This window comes from Pyxicephalus adspersus, chromosome 8 (assembly GCF_032062135.1).
Source record: "Pyxicephalus adspersus chromosome 8, UCB_Pads_2.0, whole genome shotgun sequence".
NCBI lineage: Eukaryota > Metazoa > Chordata > Amphibia > Anura > Pyxicephalidae > Pyxicephalus > Pyxicephalus adspersus.
In genome coordinates, this window is record NC_092865.1 from 60434635 (window position 1) to 60450625 (window position 15991).

A 15991-nucleotide genomic window follows, 5' to 3' on the forward strand; every position below is an offset into this window, starting at 1 on the left:
ACTACACCCCTGTTCCTAATGTGGACCTATCAATACATCTGAAACATATTGTGAAAGGGTAACTATCCCTTTTACATAATTAAAAATGTTTTTGTTTTTTTTTTATACTGTGGGCTGCTCTTTAGCGCATGCTTTAATGTAGAGATGCATAATCGAGGGGCTTTCCTCCAATGTAATGTATTGGGAAACATCATGAAGAACCCAGGAAAAAAAGAAAATGGAGGTGCTGGATGGAATGGCAAATAGAGAATAGAGAATAGAAAAGCAAAGACAGAGCGGGACTTGCTGGGCACGTCTTGTGCAGAATTATGAATAACCAATCAGGAATGACTAATGTACTATAGAGAAGAGCACAGTGGGGTGCTGTTTGCTTGTCCCTCCCCCCTTTCTATAGAACAGAACAATATATCATATATCTGACATCTCTACAAGGCTGAGGTGTGGTTACAGAGAGGCACCTGTTTATCTGAAATGACAATTGGATTTTTAAAAGAAAGCATTTAAATATAAATGTCTTTTTTGGATTTTTCATTTAAATGCACTTCCGCATGCCCAGGTAATTTATGTCCTAAGAAGAACCCTGCCATTGGAATTATGTAGTCAGAATTGTTTGTTCCATACTGTTTATTTTTATGAATGAGGAATTTCCCAGCAGTAGTCATTTGCTGTAACATAACAGAAGAAATTAGATGCCCAGCTGTATTCTCCAGCCCCCTGTTTAGTTTGTACTCCTCTTGAAAATAAAATATTTCACAAATAATTTAGAATAATCATCAGCACACATGCAGAGCCATTGAGTTTGTAGCTGCCATGTCATGTTCCATACACGGCTTGAATTCTAGGTATGGTGAATTCCATTATTTTTCTGGCGTGGCCCTTGACCTTCCCTACATTATGTAAACAGCGAGGGGCAAACCTATTTCTGTTTCTTTAGAGCTGAGTACGTCAAGGCGTAAGCTGCGCTCGCAAACAATGAAGTGTAATATTCAGGCTTTCAGTTCTTGTTTATTCAGGAGCACAGTTATTTTCCTTGTTGCTTCCTAAAATTGTGGCTGAAGGCAAAGGAAATCCTATCGCAAAACCAATGTTCCTGAAAAGAAAAAAAAGCTTATGGATTCCTTAAATCTACAGTTATATTGCCTGAAAAAAAGAGTGGGTACATCTGAATAGTGTAATAAATGCAATTAGACCTTGGAAAAGGTAAGTCATTAGGGATTATGAATGGGCATGAGAGATGGTATACAATGTATTTTTTTGTGGATGAAATTTCAGGGATAACAGATTCTTCTGCATTTGCTTAAATTCCATAAAGAATAAAATGCAGACTGACTTAATATAGGAGCAGGGGTGTAGTGATAAAAAAAGAAGATGGGGCTAGGTACTATCCATGGTATCTGCCCCACTACACCCCTGCCTATGTGTGACTCAAACAGTTACGTCATGGTACCAGAACCCACCCACACAACCCACCCACTGGGTCTGCGATAGGAGAGTGGGCATTTCTGTTCAGAGAGACAACTCGCCGACCACCCTAAGCTTGCAATTCTATACGGGAGACATGGTCCGGGCTCTGGCCGGTGCAACACTAGAGCCGCAGACCACCAAAAAAATCCTTGCAAAATAAGAGTGACCTATTCCCGAAAAAAGTGAAAAAAGTGCCCGCCCCACTGCACCCATGTATAAGAGTGAATACCAAGAAGAAGATATTCTCCTATACTCCATACAGATGTCAGATAGATTTCAGATTACTGTTCCTGGCAATGATCTTTTGTGGGAGATGAGCAACCGAGCACTGTACATACGACATCATTCTGTTCAATGGAGAGGTGAGTGAATGGCATCCCACCCCCATAGAAAGCACAGTGGTTGTTCTGATTGGTTGTTCAATTGTTCAAATCAATCCTCCAGGGAAAACTAATACACAACGTTGATGGACCAATGTACACATACTAGATTTTCGACAATCGTTGAACAAGGAAGGCATTACATATCAGTTTGATTTGATAGGGGAAATTTACAAAATGTGTCTAGGCTGTTTACTTACCAAGGTAAATGATCTAATTCACTTAGCTTAGTGAATGTGGTAATTAGTTCACTTTGCAAAGAATACCCAATGACAAGGATATCTAAAAAGTAAGACATTTGCTTGCACATGATTGAATGGTTGAAGTTAGCGGTGTTTCAGCTCATGTACTAACCTAAGTGAAATATCTCTTGCAGGGAATAATTCACTTTGCTATGTACACAGACTTTATTCCTTTACTAAATCAACCCCATAAAATGGGCTCGGTTTGGGGTGTCATAGTTTCAAAGAAGGACCAATAGATCTTATTATTATGTTTATTTACAAATTAAGAATAAATAAAACATTATTTAAAGAAAAGGAAGAAGGTAAAAGTATATAGGAAAGGGATGGGAGAAGAAAGGGGTCTAGCTCTATATTTAGCATATGGACATTTTCATTCTCTCAAAACCACACAAGCCAGGGTTTTCTCTCCTTGGACCAAATCCATCTACAGGTCCTGAGAGAATCATTTTGTTAATACATCTTTGGTGAGGTTGTGTTAAAGGGGTCACAACGTTTTTCAATGTCCTAGGCTTGAAATTACCACAGCCACCCTGCCCCCTCCTGGAGGGTTGAAGCAATAGTAAGCTGGTTTGGGCAGGAAATACCACCTCGTGGTCAAACTGGTCAATCTGGTAATGATCCTCAGGCATCCCATAATGGAAGATCACTCATTGGGCCTATTTCAATAAACCTCACCAAGGCTGGAGATCAGACACTTTCAACGGTGAACCTGGGTGATCCGGCAAACCTGAAATGGATTTCTTAAAGTCATTTTCTATTTGTTAGTAAATGTTTGCAATCCTGGACCAGATCTCTTTGCTGGATCACCCAGGTTCACTGATAAAAGTATATCCTCTCCAGGCCCACTGTCTCTGTTCAGCCATTCTTCTTCAGCCATCCGTCATTATTGGCTTCCAAAAACAAACAGAAGTGTGGGGTAAATGCCCTCATGGTTCTCAGTCTTTATCTGCAGTTACAGTGCAGACTGAGACAAGCTAAACATAACCTTATTTTTTATTATGGTTTAAAACAAGTGAAAATAAAAAGGAAACTACCATAAAATATGAACAAATAGTTTTTTCTTATTTCTTCCCTTTAGTGCCTCAGCCTTCCTGGGGTGTTTGGACCTCTTATATTAGGCCCCCCCCTTTCCCCATTACACAATACCTAAAGTCTGTGTGACCAATATAACATACTGGCTCACATGGTAACCAACTTTTTGCTGCACAAAAAAGGCAAATAAGTGGAGTACGTTACAGAATTTAGCTAATTCACTAAAAATAAACACAATAAGGTATTAGCAAAACCGGGTCTAATTCATAATTCACAAAAATGCCTTGATGCATGATTGTGTGTGACGCTATTTGATTTAAAATGATAATAATTGTATTATTTGCAAAAACTGGTCCAGCAAAGGATATTAATAGCTGGGGGTTTGAAATCATATCTCTAAATCGACTGAATGAAAACCGAGTGAAAAAAACCTGTCATCCTTCCCCACTCTATCCCGAATTCACAAAAGGAATATTGGATAGAGACGATCTTTACATTTAAGTGATGACTTCAGTTATAATGTTCACATGGAATATTGCTGATCTCAGTATGCTCATGATCGTGAAGGTTGTCAGGTCAATTGCACCTGTTACAGATGTGGATAGTTAAGAAAACTCTACAATTAATTAGTACATATAATTCCCATCTGGTGCTCATTACCTCCGTTGTGATGTGCACTGTGGATCACTTTAACTGCTATATGATCTGGAAAAAGATTTAATGTATACTGAAATGTAATTTCACACCTTAAAGGATAATAAAGCATCATTTTATGAACGTTGATGCCACATGCAAAAAAATCTAATAAATGAAATACAAACTGTGTTAAGTCTTTGGAGATGTTAATGCCAGTGTGGCTCCCTAATCCCAGTCCATAACCCATCATTTTGCAAATAGTTTTGGAGGGAAACTCCCATGACTACTTTATAATTTACATAGCTTAGTTAAAAAAAGTATTATCACTCCTTACGTTGTACTATGAATAATGAATTCCTAAAATGTACCTAAATTCAACATTTTTACTTTAGATAGAAGCGTAGACAACCCTTCTATGTAAGGTAAAAATGTTGGTGTTCTTTTTTTTTTGTGCAACACTTTTTTATTTTAACAAAAAAAGGATGCAGCATCACAGCGCTGTGGAGATTAAGACTTAATGGGAGCGTAGAGCCTCCCGGGATGAGTGACGTAGGTATTCTGGGAGGCTTCACTTTCTGGCTGCTCAAAATCATGGCATGTGCAGAAGGGGCATTTTTCCTCCAAGGGGAAAGAGATGTTGGTCTCAAGCATGAGCAGTGAGATTGGCTCTCTTTTTCCACTTCACAGCGGCAAAAAAAACGGGTGGAGAAAAAAGAAGACCGAAGAAGAAGACAGAAAAGAAAATTAAAGATGGGGGCGCTGGCACTTCTGCACCAGGACAAAAAGGAATTCCAGGTTGACGCGGAACTGGATCATGGGAAGGACCAGCGCCCCAGAGGGACCTGCAGGACTAAAGGTCAGTGTCATTTTTTTGATTTTAGTTTAGTTCCGCTTTAAGTCCTACCTCTAGATCAAGCAATCCCATAAGGCTCCCGGAGACAGGCATCGCATTGCCCCATTTATCCTCTATAAACTTTCTTAAATCACAGCACATATTATACATTAGAAAAATCCCGCGGCACACCACCAAACAAAAATGTCACATACACAGGGTAATTAGCTACCTACTGACATCTACTGGAAAAGTAATTGTTCTGCCTGTCACTTTACATCCCTGGCATAGACGAACAAAGATGAATTATTTTCAGACCAATTAGGTGAAAGTGCATATATTTTACCACCATACACCTGATGATCTCTCATGGCATAGCGGTTGAGAATGGCTGCTCTATAGGGCTGCTGCGGGTAGAAGCTACTTGTAATAAATCCCCAGAGGCAATGGTTCACTGGCATGAGAAAGTGCTCATCACACCGCAACCTCACTTCCAGTCTAAGATTATCTTAACAAGCAGTGTAAAAACATTAGAACAAGCCATTCCTGACTTTTTTAGATGCTGGTAAAGTTTCCATTTTCAAAGATTCTAAAAATATCAAAACAAAAAAATCAGTTTTGAGTTGCTTTCTAACAACTTTGAAACAGCGAATTATTTTTTCATTAGAGACCTGGCAACCTACCAAGATTATTTTCTCATAATAAAATGCTAAACTTGTACTGTAAACTTTAAAAATTATTTTTTTTTTCACAATGGAGGTTCAGAGATGGACTGGTGCTTTATTTAAACGTGTTTTTACTGCTTGTATGTACGAAATATGTAAATACTTTAGTGTTAATGATCTGAGCACAGGTTCACTTTAAAGCTGAAGTTTACTTGAAGTCACTTTGTAGTATTAATCATGAAATTAAATAAATTGCAATAATGCGCACAAAGATGGAAACAATAAACAGTTTTGGATGATATGCCTGTATATATTGTATAAATCATGTTGGTTAATAAATAAAAGGAAATAAAAAATGGTGAAACATGCATTAAGTTGTTGTGCATGCTGTCTGGAAATCTCGGATGGGGGAGTTGATGTTTAACCTTTTCTTTGGTTGCACATATCAGGCTGTGGGCAGATGAATTTTAGCTGCACAGAGCGTCTTGGGGTCAATGAATAAACAGAATTATCATCACATTTTTAACATTATATAAAGGGTGGTTAACCCTCAATATCATGAAAAATGTCTTTGTTTTTTTTTGCTTTTTTCTGGAGACCCCTTCCTTTCTGTCTTTTATGCCATAACAGTAAAAAAACTGAAGGGAAACATGCAGCCTCCTAGGACACATACGTCTTGTGCACAGAAAAAAAGTCAATCTCACTCACGTGCAGTTACATTTTCTGGAAGAAACATCACCCGAGCTTGTGTCTGCACAGTGCCAGATCAGGCAGCACCCACTGTTCCATCCACACCAGAAGGAAGAAGGAATCTAGGACTGCGAGGGACCTACTGGAATCTGAATGCAGAGGGATTGAGGCCTCTTTGAAAGTAGGGGAAAGCGTTATTACCAAGTGTGGCTCAGGGTTAATTTTCATTACAAAAAGTGGAAACCCCGAGACAAATGGGGTAGCACTTTAAAGAGCTTCCCTGGTCTCCAAGAGCCCATGGTGTCATTCGGCGATGCCTGCCCAGCATCATTGTCCCCTGGCATCACCTCCCCGGCGTGATCAATGGAACATGTGACCCATTAATCACAATGTACCACTTTGACATTAAAAAATTGGACATAATCAGACCACCAGTGAGGTTAAAGTGACCTGGGGGCATTGTTTGGTCCAAGATATTGGATCCCTTGGTGTTTGCTAAAACTGTTGACTTTGGCAGGACAGGGGAGAAGGGTGCTGTCTATGTATAGGTGACAAGGGTAATGAAATCTGAATGTTTAAAAAACATTTGAAATGTTTTTTTGAAATGGCATGAGCATGTTAAAGATTATATGAAATTTTAGTTCTATTTTAAATTCACAATTAAATGGCTATCTGTCTACTACATGACTTTGTAGTCACATATCGGTCCGCCTTCACTACCACCACCTGCTGCAGCCTCACCCATCTGGGAAGATTGGCAAAGTGTCCTCCAGGGCCAGCTGCCCATTCATTAGTCTAGATTTCCACAGCTTCTCACTTCCACGTTACTTTCAAACTTTTTGCTCTTCAGCCAAAACAACTATGACTGATAATCAGAAAAGCAGCTTGCATCCAGCTAGGTCAGGTCAAGCATCCCATTACGGCACTGCACAGGTTGTTTTTCTTCTGTAACTCTTCCTATCTTTTACATTTGTGGATAAATCAAGATGCTCCAATATGTTGAGAGTTCGGTAGACAACATCTGGAGCACTCAGGTGGTTCATCTGCTTCATATTTATGTTAAATTCTTTCGCTTATCAGACTTGTCATCTGAAACAGTTCCTCGTAGAGTAAACACATGGTAATCAGTATGAGCTAGGTGAAACCTTATGCTCAGCTTCGTGTGGCTTAAAAAGATCCCTGTACATCCAAAGCTAAACAACTGCTACAACTGTTTTTAAATGTAGGTGAATGTTAAAGGGCAACTATCGTCAGATATTGTTTTATGTTAGTTCATGCAAATAATGTGCAAGTGTGACATATACAGAGGGATCACTCTTCTCTCTCCGAGAATGCTATTTTTCTGTTCAGAAGAATGGAGCCATCTTTGCTCAGTTCAAAATCAGTATCTAGTTTCTGGACTTGACTCTCTCACCTTGAGAGTTAAAATGGGGTTATAATATACAGTCTGATACCTAGGGTAAGGATACCTAGGCACGCCATGCCCTCACTTTTTTTCGGGAATGAGGCATTTACCTGGATAACTCATGCATAACAAGGAGGTATAACAAGGATACTCATGCGTGCTCGCCATACATAGACTTCACTATTACTGTACCTCCTCTTGTTTTGTACTACTACACCCCTGGTAAGGATAAGTTCAGATTAGGGTTTTGTAGGCAGTTTGGATTTAGCTTTGCCCTTTTTCTCCCTAGCCAATCCCAGAACAACTTGTATTCTATTAGTAGCTAGTGATTAGGGTTGTACAATTAACAGCAGGTAAAAGCCTTAATTCTTAGGCTTCAGATTGGCAATGGGGTTGCGGTATGGTTAGCACTTTCTCATGTCAGGAAACTTTCGTCTTAGGGGACACACTACAAATAGCTTCTACTTGCAGCAGACCCATAGAAAGTGAATGGGGGCAGCAGTGAACAGTACTGATGTTCTCTAATGAAATCTAGGGGCATTTTTTTCAACCAAGGTACTTGGGTTATGCTCAGACTGGCAATGAGGTTGCGGTGAGGTTACCGATTCCCCATGCCAGGGAACCGCTGCCTTGGAGCAGACACCATCAGTAGCTTCTTACTGCAAAAGCCCCATATAGAATGAATGGGGGTAGCAGTGAGCAGCACTGCAGCTGACTGCTAAATCTACAGATGCTGGCTCTTTAGGAGATTGAGGCTGCTGGCAAAGTACCAGCCTCAGGGGGCCATGCAGAATTGCCTAATCCCAACACGGATCTGAACCTAGCCCTTTTGCTATACTGTTCCTGGCAATAACTTGTGTGTTTTTCTTTTAATGCACAGTAACATTAGTGTTTGCAGAAGGTGGCTGATTATTGTTTTTTTTTACTGTTTTTTTACTGTAACTTTTATTGCACGGTGGCTCAGGGGTTAGCACTCCGGCCTTTGCAGCGCTAGATCCTAGGTTCGAAACCCAGTAGGTCACTATCTGCATGGAGTTTGCGTGGGTTTCCTCCGGGTACTCCGGTTTCCTCCCACATCCCAAAAATATGCAGTTAGGTTAATTGGCTTCCCCAAAAAATTGACCTTAGACTACATTATTGACATATAACTATGGTAGGGACATTAGATTGTGAGCTCCTTTGAGGGCCAGTTAGTGACATGACTATGGACTTTGTACAGCGTTGCGTAATATGATGGCGCTATATAAATACCATATAATAATAATAATATTAATAAATTTTTACCCTAGTAAAAAAAAGCATTTAACACTTAAGGTACAGAGAGGAAAGGCAGGGGATGGGGAAATAGTTTTTCATTTTCCAGAATTCAGCTTCAAATCTTTTTGCATAACTGAACATCTTTTCTGCAGACTGCATTATTAATAAGAATGTAAAGCAACTCGGGGAAAAAATGAAAAGTGCAGAAGTAATTGTATGAAGCTAAATCTTCCAAACCTATAGCACTTTTCATCTCTTTACACCATTATCTTCCTTGTATTTACCATTCTGTAAAATTGTATGGCGAACACATTATATCAGTTATCAGCAAACTATTTGTTTATTGAGGTAATAACGTTTTTACAGTAGTTATCATAGCTACAAAGAAACAGGATAGCTTACAAATTGTTCTGGAAATTGTTATGGAGATGAGAAAAGAATAATAAGGCAATAATATTTTTAATGACTATTATATATGTTCTACAGATTGTCATAATGAAATCTCTTCTAATGGTTTGGAGGAGTTCATAAAGCCAGTAGTGAAATGCTGAATCTAGCTTTTGATAAAGACGTCAAATGCAAATGTGAAGTAGCACAAAGAGACCAATCATTTCCAGATGAGATCTGATTGGCTGACTGGCTTTGCACATGAATACTACATTGTGATAAGTAACAATACTTACCAACTAGCAAATCCTAGTAAGCAGAAGATGCATCTCCATTAATGGGCAATTGAGAAGAGCTTTTGTTCAATTCTTCCTATAGTTTTTATGTCAATTTTATTTATTGTTTATATGTTTATAAACTGATTTTCCACAACTTTTTAAATTGCAAATACACTGGTTGACCAAAAAAAAGTCACACACTCAATATTTATTAGACTGCCTTTAGCTTTGATCATGCACACATTTATTGTGGTATTATTTTGATAAACTTATGTAATACATAAACACAAAAAGGCAATGAGACTCCATCTTAGCCCATCTTGGCCCTTAAGATACTCCTGATAAAGTTTTTCTTGTAAAAACGAAACGTGTTAAGTAGGAACAATTATTACTCTAATAAAAAGCTTATTACTTGGAGTGATGAATTTATGATTTATTCTGGAATTCATGTCTACAAGCATGATTTTGAATGTTATTTGAGTTTTAGTTGTTGTTTTTGTACACCTTTATACTGGTACTTTGTGGAAATATTTTTAAGTGAACGTGGATTTGTTAATAATTTTAAAAGACTTACAGGTAGTCCCTGCATTACATACGAGATAGGGGCTAAAGGTTTGTTCTTAAGTTGAATTTGTATGTAAGTCAGAACAGGTACATTATTTTAATAAATTCAATTAGAACAAATGTTTGACTCAACATATTATTAGGCAGTGTGGTAGTCAGTTACAGTAAAAAATCCTCACTGTGAGTTAATCACAAGCAAAAAAAAAAAACACTTTATGAATCCTAGACATTCATCAACTTTTGGAGCAAGCTGCAAAAAGAAACTGCAGAGTTTGTCTTGGTCATTAAAGAGTTACAAGATGTTGCAGAACAGCAAAAGATATCTTCTGAAAGTCATGCAAACCGCCCCTTCCCCCCATCAAGCCTCCATCCTGCACATGAACGAGCAGGGAAGCCCCGTTCGTATGTAGGAGTTGTCAGTATGTTGGATGTCCTTAACTCGGGGTCTACCTATATTTGTCTAGTCTAATAAAAGAAATGTTTTGTACTTTTTACATGTCTTAAATGTACCAATGTCTTTTTGTGCTTGTTTATGTATTACCTAATCCAGGATGTGGTATGACATCAGACAGTTCAGTATATTCATAAATATATATGGTCAAGCTTATGCAACGTCACAATTATTTCCACCTAGAGATGCATACTTTTTTACTTTTACTGTTGTTGAAAGATTCAGACCACTGTATAAAGTCTCCTCTAGCACATCCCAAAGATTCTCAATGGAGTTAAGGTCTAGACTTCATGGTGGCCAATCCGTGTGTTTGATGGAAAAACCTGGCCATTCAGTATATTCAGGTAGTCAGGTTACCTTTTTTCTGGGCAAATAATATTGCTGAATCTAAACCAGACCAACAGAACCAACTTCAGATCATAACAATGCTCCACATGCTTGAGGTTTTATTTTTGGTCAGGCAGTGTATAAAATATTTAACTTTTACATAAATGTTTCAGGGTTCTTGCAACATATTGTGGTTACAGAGCATATTAGGAAAGCCCAGCACCAACTTTAAATAAATTGACTTCTGCCTATCTGGAAATCTTTATGAGCTGGTAGACAAGGAGGGAGATGGTGCTTCTCATTCAGTTGTTTGCATTGTAAAAAGATCTTAGCAATAGCAATAAATACATTACACAGGCTTTTTATTAATGTTTATATAGCACTTATATTTCCAGCAGCTCTTTACAGAGTCCATAGCCAAGTCATTAACTGTCCCTCTAAGGAGCTTACAATTTAATGTACGTACCAAAGTCATATATCATGATTATAGTCTAAGGCCACAGGAGGGGAAGCCAGTAAACCAACCATTATATTTTTTTGGCTATTTATAGCATAGTAGTAGCTCCTGATAAAGAATATGTAATATGTTTTTGGCCTATTATGGAAAAGAAAGAAAAGACAGCTTTCAAGAATAAAATTAGTAACAGTGTCTAAATGGGAGTCGGTCATGAAAATGCAATGGAGGCCATAAATGATTCTTCTTTGATAGAATGCTGGTTTGCTGGTGCAGCCTTATGGCCATGCTGATATTTTTGCTGCCTGAGTAACTCATGCAGTACACATAAAAATATACGAGATCCTGGTGCCTTTTGGCATTCCTTTATAACGAATATGTAATATTATTCGTATATATGCTTGTTCCAGGTTTGTGAATACAATGTACTTAAGAAGACAAATCTGGGAAATGAGTAAGCAAAACCAAAATCTTTATGGCCAAAATAAATTCTAATCCCATATTCATAGTCACCAAAGTTATAAAGTAATGTTCAATTTCAAAGCGTGACTTTGCTTACTATGACTTTTCTTACAGACTGTAAAAACCTTGGATAAACTTTACTTTCCTGATTGTATTAGCTACCTACAGCCAATGTGGTTGGGAAATCCAATGGCTTGAAAATGCTGCCATTTTTATTAGATGGGGTGGACTTGCAAAGGTGGTGGGAAAGTAGCACCAACTGAACATGTACTACTCAACCGCATTCAAACAATGAAAGGAGAAAACCTCAAAATGTGGTTATCTAAGAAGTTGAGAGCTATGAGGGACAGTTCATAAGGATAGCTTCTAAATAGGATAAAGTATGATCTGTGAGTTTAGTAACACCTTAAGAAAATAATGTATTTGTAGGAAACCAAAGCCCATTTTTTAAACAATCATTTTGATTATTGTAAGTTAAAAATATTACCTTTGGAAATTACCAAATTTAAAAACTGCATTGTGTAGCTGTGGTTGACTGTAACATTGTGCATCTATCTACGCAGCAAGGGCTTTTTGTGCCTTTAAGTTTTAAAGTATTGGGGTTTTATAATTGGTTGCCATCACAAAAAATGCATGCACTTACACTGGACATGTTTATTTTTTTTTTTTTATTAATATAGACTTTAGCATACCCAACAAATACGCTACACCTGTTGGTTCACTGCAGTGTTATTCCATGTAAATGGCATTACACCGCAATATTCACAAGGCACGAAAACACGTGTTATTATGTGAATGTGTCCTTACTCCTCACAGAGAAGAATAACAAAGCCTAAACTGAAATCGAACATTTTGTCATTATAATAGTAATAATTATAAAAGTTTAGATTGTAATTAGAATCTAAACTATTATAATTATGGCCATTATTATAACAGACCTCTTTCAGCATGAATCCGGCAGCCAGCTTGCACATACACACTCTGGGGGACATATATCAAGCAAATTAGCGATACAATTAAATGCAAATCAGTCTCAAAGTCTCTGTAACAGGTTTACAACGTATTTGCTACCTGTGAGTCACTGATCTTGTTTAATATTGCCTTGCTGTGCAACAGAATTATTAAATGTCCCCTTCTGTGTCCTGCACAGCAAACACCGCCCAGACCATCCCCAGCCTGAATCCCTGACAATTCACACCAGGGATTTGTCCGGAAAGTAGGAGCAGTGTTCTGCAGGTGTTGGGGGCCACAGTACTGAGTTCTATAAAGGCAGGAGGGAACTGGGCAGAGAACATGGCACTTTTCATGATTTCATGGTATAGGAGGATGATTTACTAAAGGGATTACGGTTGTTCACTTACCAATGTGAATTATCACCTTAATTCACTTAGCCTAGTGAACGTGATGATAATTCACTTTGCAAAAAATACCCAATCAAGTGCAAAGAAATCTAAAAACAGCAGAGCTTCATCTCATGTATCAAGTTCAGTGTAGTATTCCTTGCAAGAGGATAATTTACTTTGCTAATAAAACAGCTGAAATTCTTCCCCCCCATGTGTATATACACAAATTGTGACTGGGAAAGTATTTTACTGACAGAAATATCTAATATCAGCACACAGAGCATGTCTTTTGGAGGTCATTGGATTGTTGATCGGATGTAATGATAGTAATAATTATCATCGGTTAGATTGCAATAATTACGAGATTGCTACAGTTATAACGATAACACTATTATTTAGTACAGCCCTTTCACACCTTTCTTTATGGAAATGCATTGTAGAACCTCGCAACATCTCTACTGCAGTGCATTGCGTTGTCATTTATTTTGAAGAAGGCCCCAAGGCACTGACACAATGCAGCATAAAGAATGTCTGCATTGCATTACCAATAGTATGGTACACACTAATTGTAGGGTCCCATTCACACCACAATGAATGTGCTATTAGAGAATGTTATGTTAGGGGATACATTCAAAATGCAGAACACCTTAAGGCATAAAAATTGTTACTTTTGCTTCATACACATATTGTGGATTTGGTGTGAATGGGCCCATATAGTTATCCTGCTTACCACACTTCATGTGTACCTTTTATACAATAGTGCAATACAACCGACAAGACTGCAGGCATAGAATATATTGATCATAACTGCCAGCATTGAATTTACTGATCATGACAGCCTGGATGAAATATATTGGTCATCTCTGCCAGTATGGTTTATACTGATCATGGTACCAAGCACTGAATATACTGATCATGACTGCTGGCATGGAACATAATGGGTATGTTGTTGTAATGGGATATAGTGATCATAACTGCCAGCATGGAATTAATAATATTATCCAGTATTTATATAGTGCCTATATATTATGCAGCACTTTACAAAGTCCATAGTCATATCTCTAGCTGTCCCTCAAATGGGCTCACAATCTAATGTCCCTACTATAGTCATAATACAGTCTAAGGCCAATTTTGGGGTTGAAGTCAATTAAGCTAACTGCCAACACGGGGAGAGCCTGCAAACTCCATGCAGATAGTGTCCTGGCCAAGATTCAAACCTGGGACCCAGCACTGCAAAGGTGCCCATGAAATGCTGCCCCACCATGCTGCCCATGAAATATACTAATCACGCCTTTGGAATATGCTGATCATGATTGCCAGTATAGAATGTACTGATATTTCTGTAGACAAATAAATGTTTCCCATGCTTCTGATTTTTCCAATTCGCCAATGTACGTAGTGTTATTTTAAGTTTAGTTGCATAATTTCGGTAAAATGTACCATTTTTGTCATTTTGGAATCAATAAGGATGGGATTATTCATTTTATGGTAAAATGCTCACACCACTGACACATTCATTTCGGCGTGATGGAGAACAGGGCAAAACAAGTTCTTCTCTAACCATTTGTTTGTGTTGAGCTGGTAAAATCAGCATACTCTATCAATTCCCAGTGGCAGGGGTGAAAAAATGTGCTCTAATAATGAAATGAAGGCCTGCGGGTAAACAGAGCCCTCCTAAGCCTCCATGTGGTCCTCCTGAGCTTGGATTTAATATATATTGGTTTTATTTCATTTTCCTTTGAGATATTATGCAAGGAGACACAAAAGCAGAATGCTGGAATACACAGCATGAATGGACATCACTATTTGGAAATACTAAATAGCCTATAAAACATTCACTGTATTTTACAGATTTCTTTTTTATATCTGCCCAATATTTGATTTTGTACAATTAGCAATGTTTGCATATTATACTACGGTCATTTCCTGAAAACCCATCCAACCCATATGAAACCCATCTTCTTTTAATATTTTTATATTTAATATTTTACTTTTTATGCTTTTACCAACCTAAAATTGGATCATGATATTTTTTTAATAATGTTTCTCCCAATGGGTGCATTTTAACTTTTATTACATTTTTGAATTATAAAAAGAAAATTAACAAAAAGAGTCTACATGTCTATATTTGCTATGATCATTGTATGTTATCCTCCAGGTGTCTCCCTTTCATTAGTAGTAAATTGCGAAGGTATGCATGTTTCCTGTAAAATTCCCCAAAAGACCAGTCCCCAAAGATTCAGCAAAGAAAATCAGCCACTGATATGGAAAATACATAAACCTGATAGAGAGTGTTTGGTGAAAGTGAGATCTCTGCTTAAAAAAAGAAATCCCTAAAAGGTTTCAAAGCCTATATTGATATATATATATATATATATATATATATATATATATATATAGAGAGAGAGAGAGAGAGAGAGAGAGAGAGAGTTTTTTTTTTGTTTACCAATAAAATGCCAAAAAGAAATGTTGGTTTATACTCGGGTGACACCTAGTGGCATATCCTGGAAATACATTTTTCTCTGATTTGACAGATCAGAGCTGCCAAAAACAAGCTGCATGTACCAAACTTTACACAAGGACACAGCTCCGTCTACTGGTGGACAACAATAATGTACAAAAGGAGCATATGTGAGCAAGTGATTCATCATAACCAACTAAAAGTGTAAAATACTTTAACCTGTAAAAAAGTGAAAAAAATAAACAGCCCATGTGATTTTTTTCCCCGCTTTTAAAAAAATATTTCAAAATTACACACTATATATGTATTTTAACACATTATAATTATTATTATCATTTCTGTTTATTACTGTTTTAAACGTTAGTAGTGATGACTGCATTTTGTGCCTCAAGTTTATACTTGAGTCAAAACAGTTTCCTGTAATTTCAGGTAAAAATAAGTCTGTTATAACTGAATCTGTTTATGTTTGAGTATTAAGTTTTTTTTTATATAAAGTTTAAATAATTGGTATAAAATGTTTATCCATGGTTGGCATACATTGTTATATATTTTTATTATATCTATGCTAAGATGCATTATATTTTCTATCCAGCGAGCAGCAAAATAGCATGTTTCATCTGGTGCCCTCTAAAAAATACAGCAGATTTTATGCGTTGCA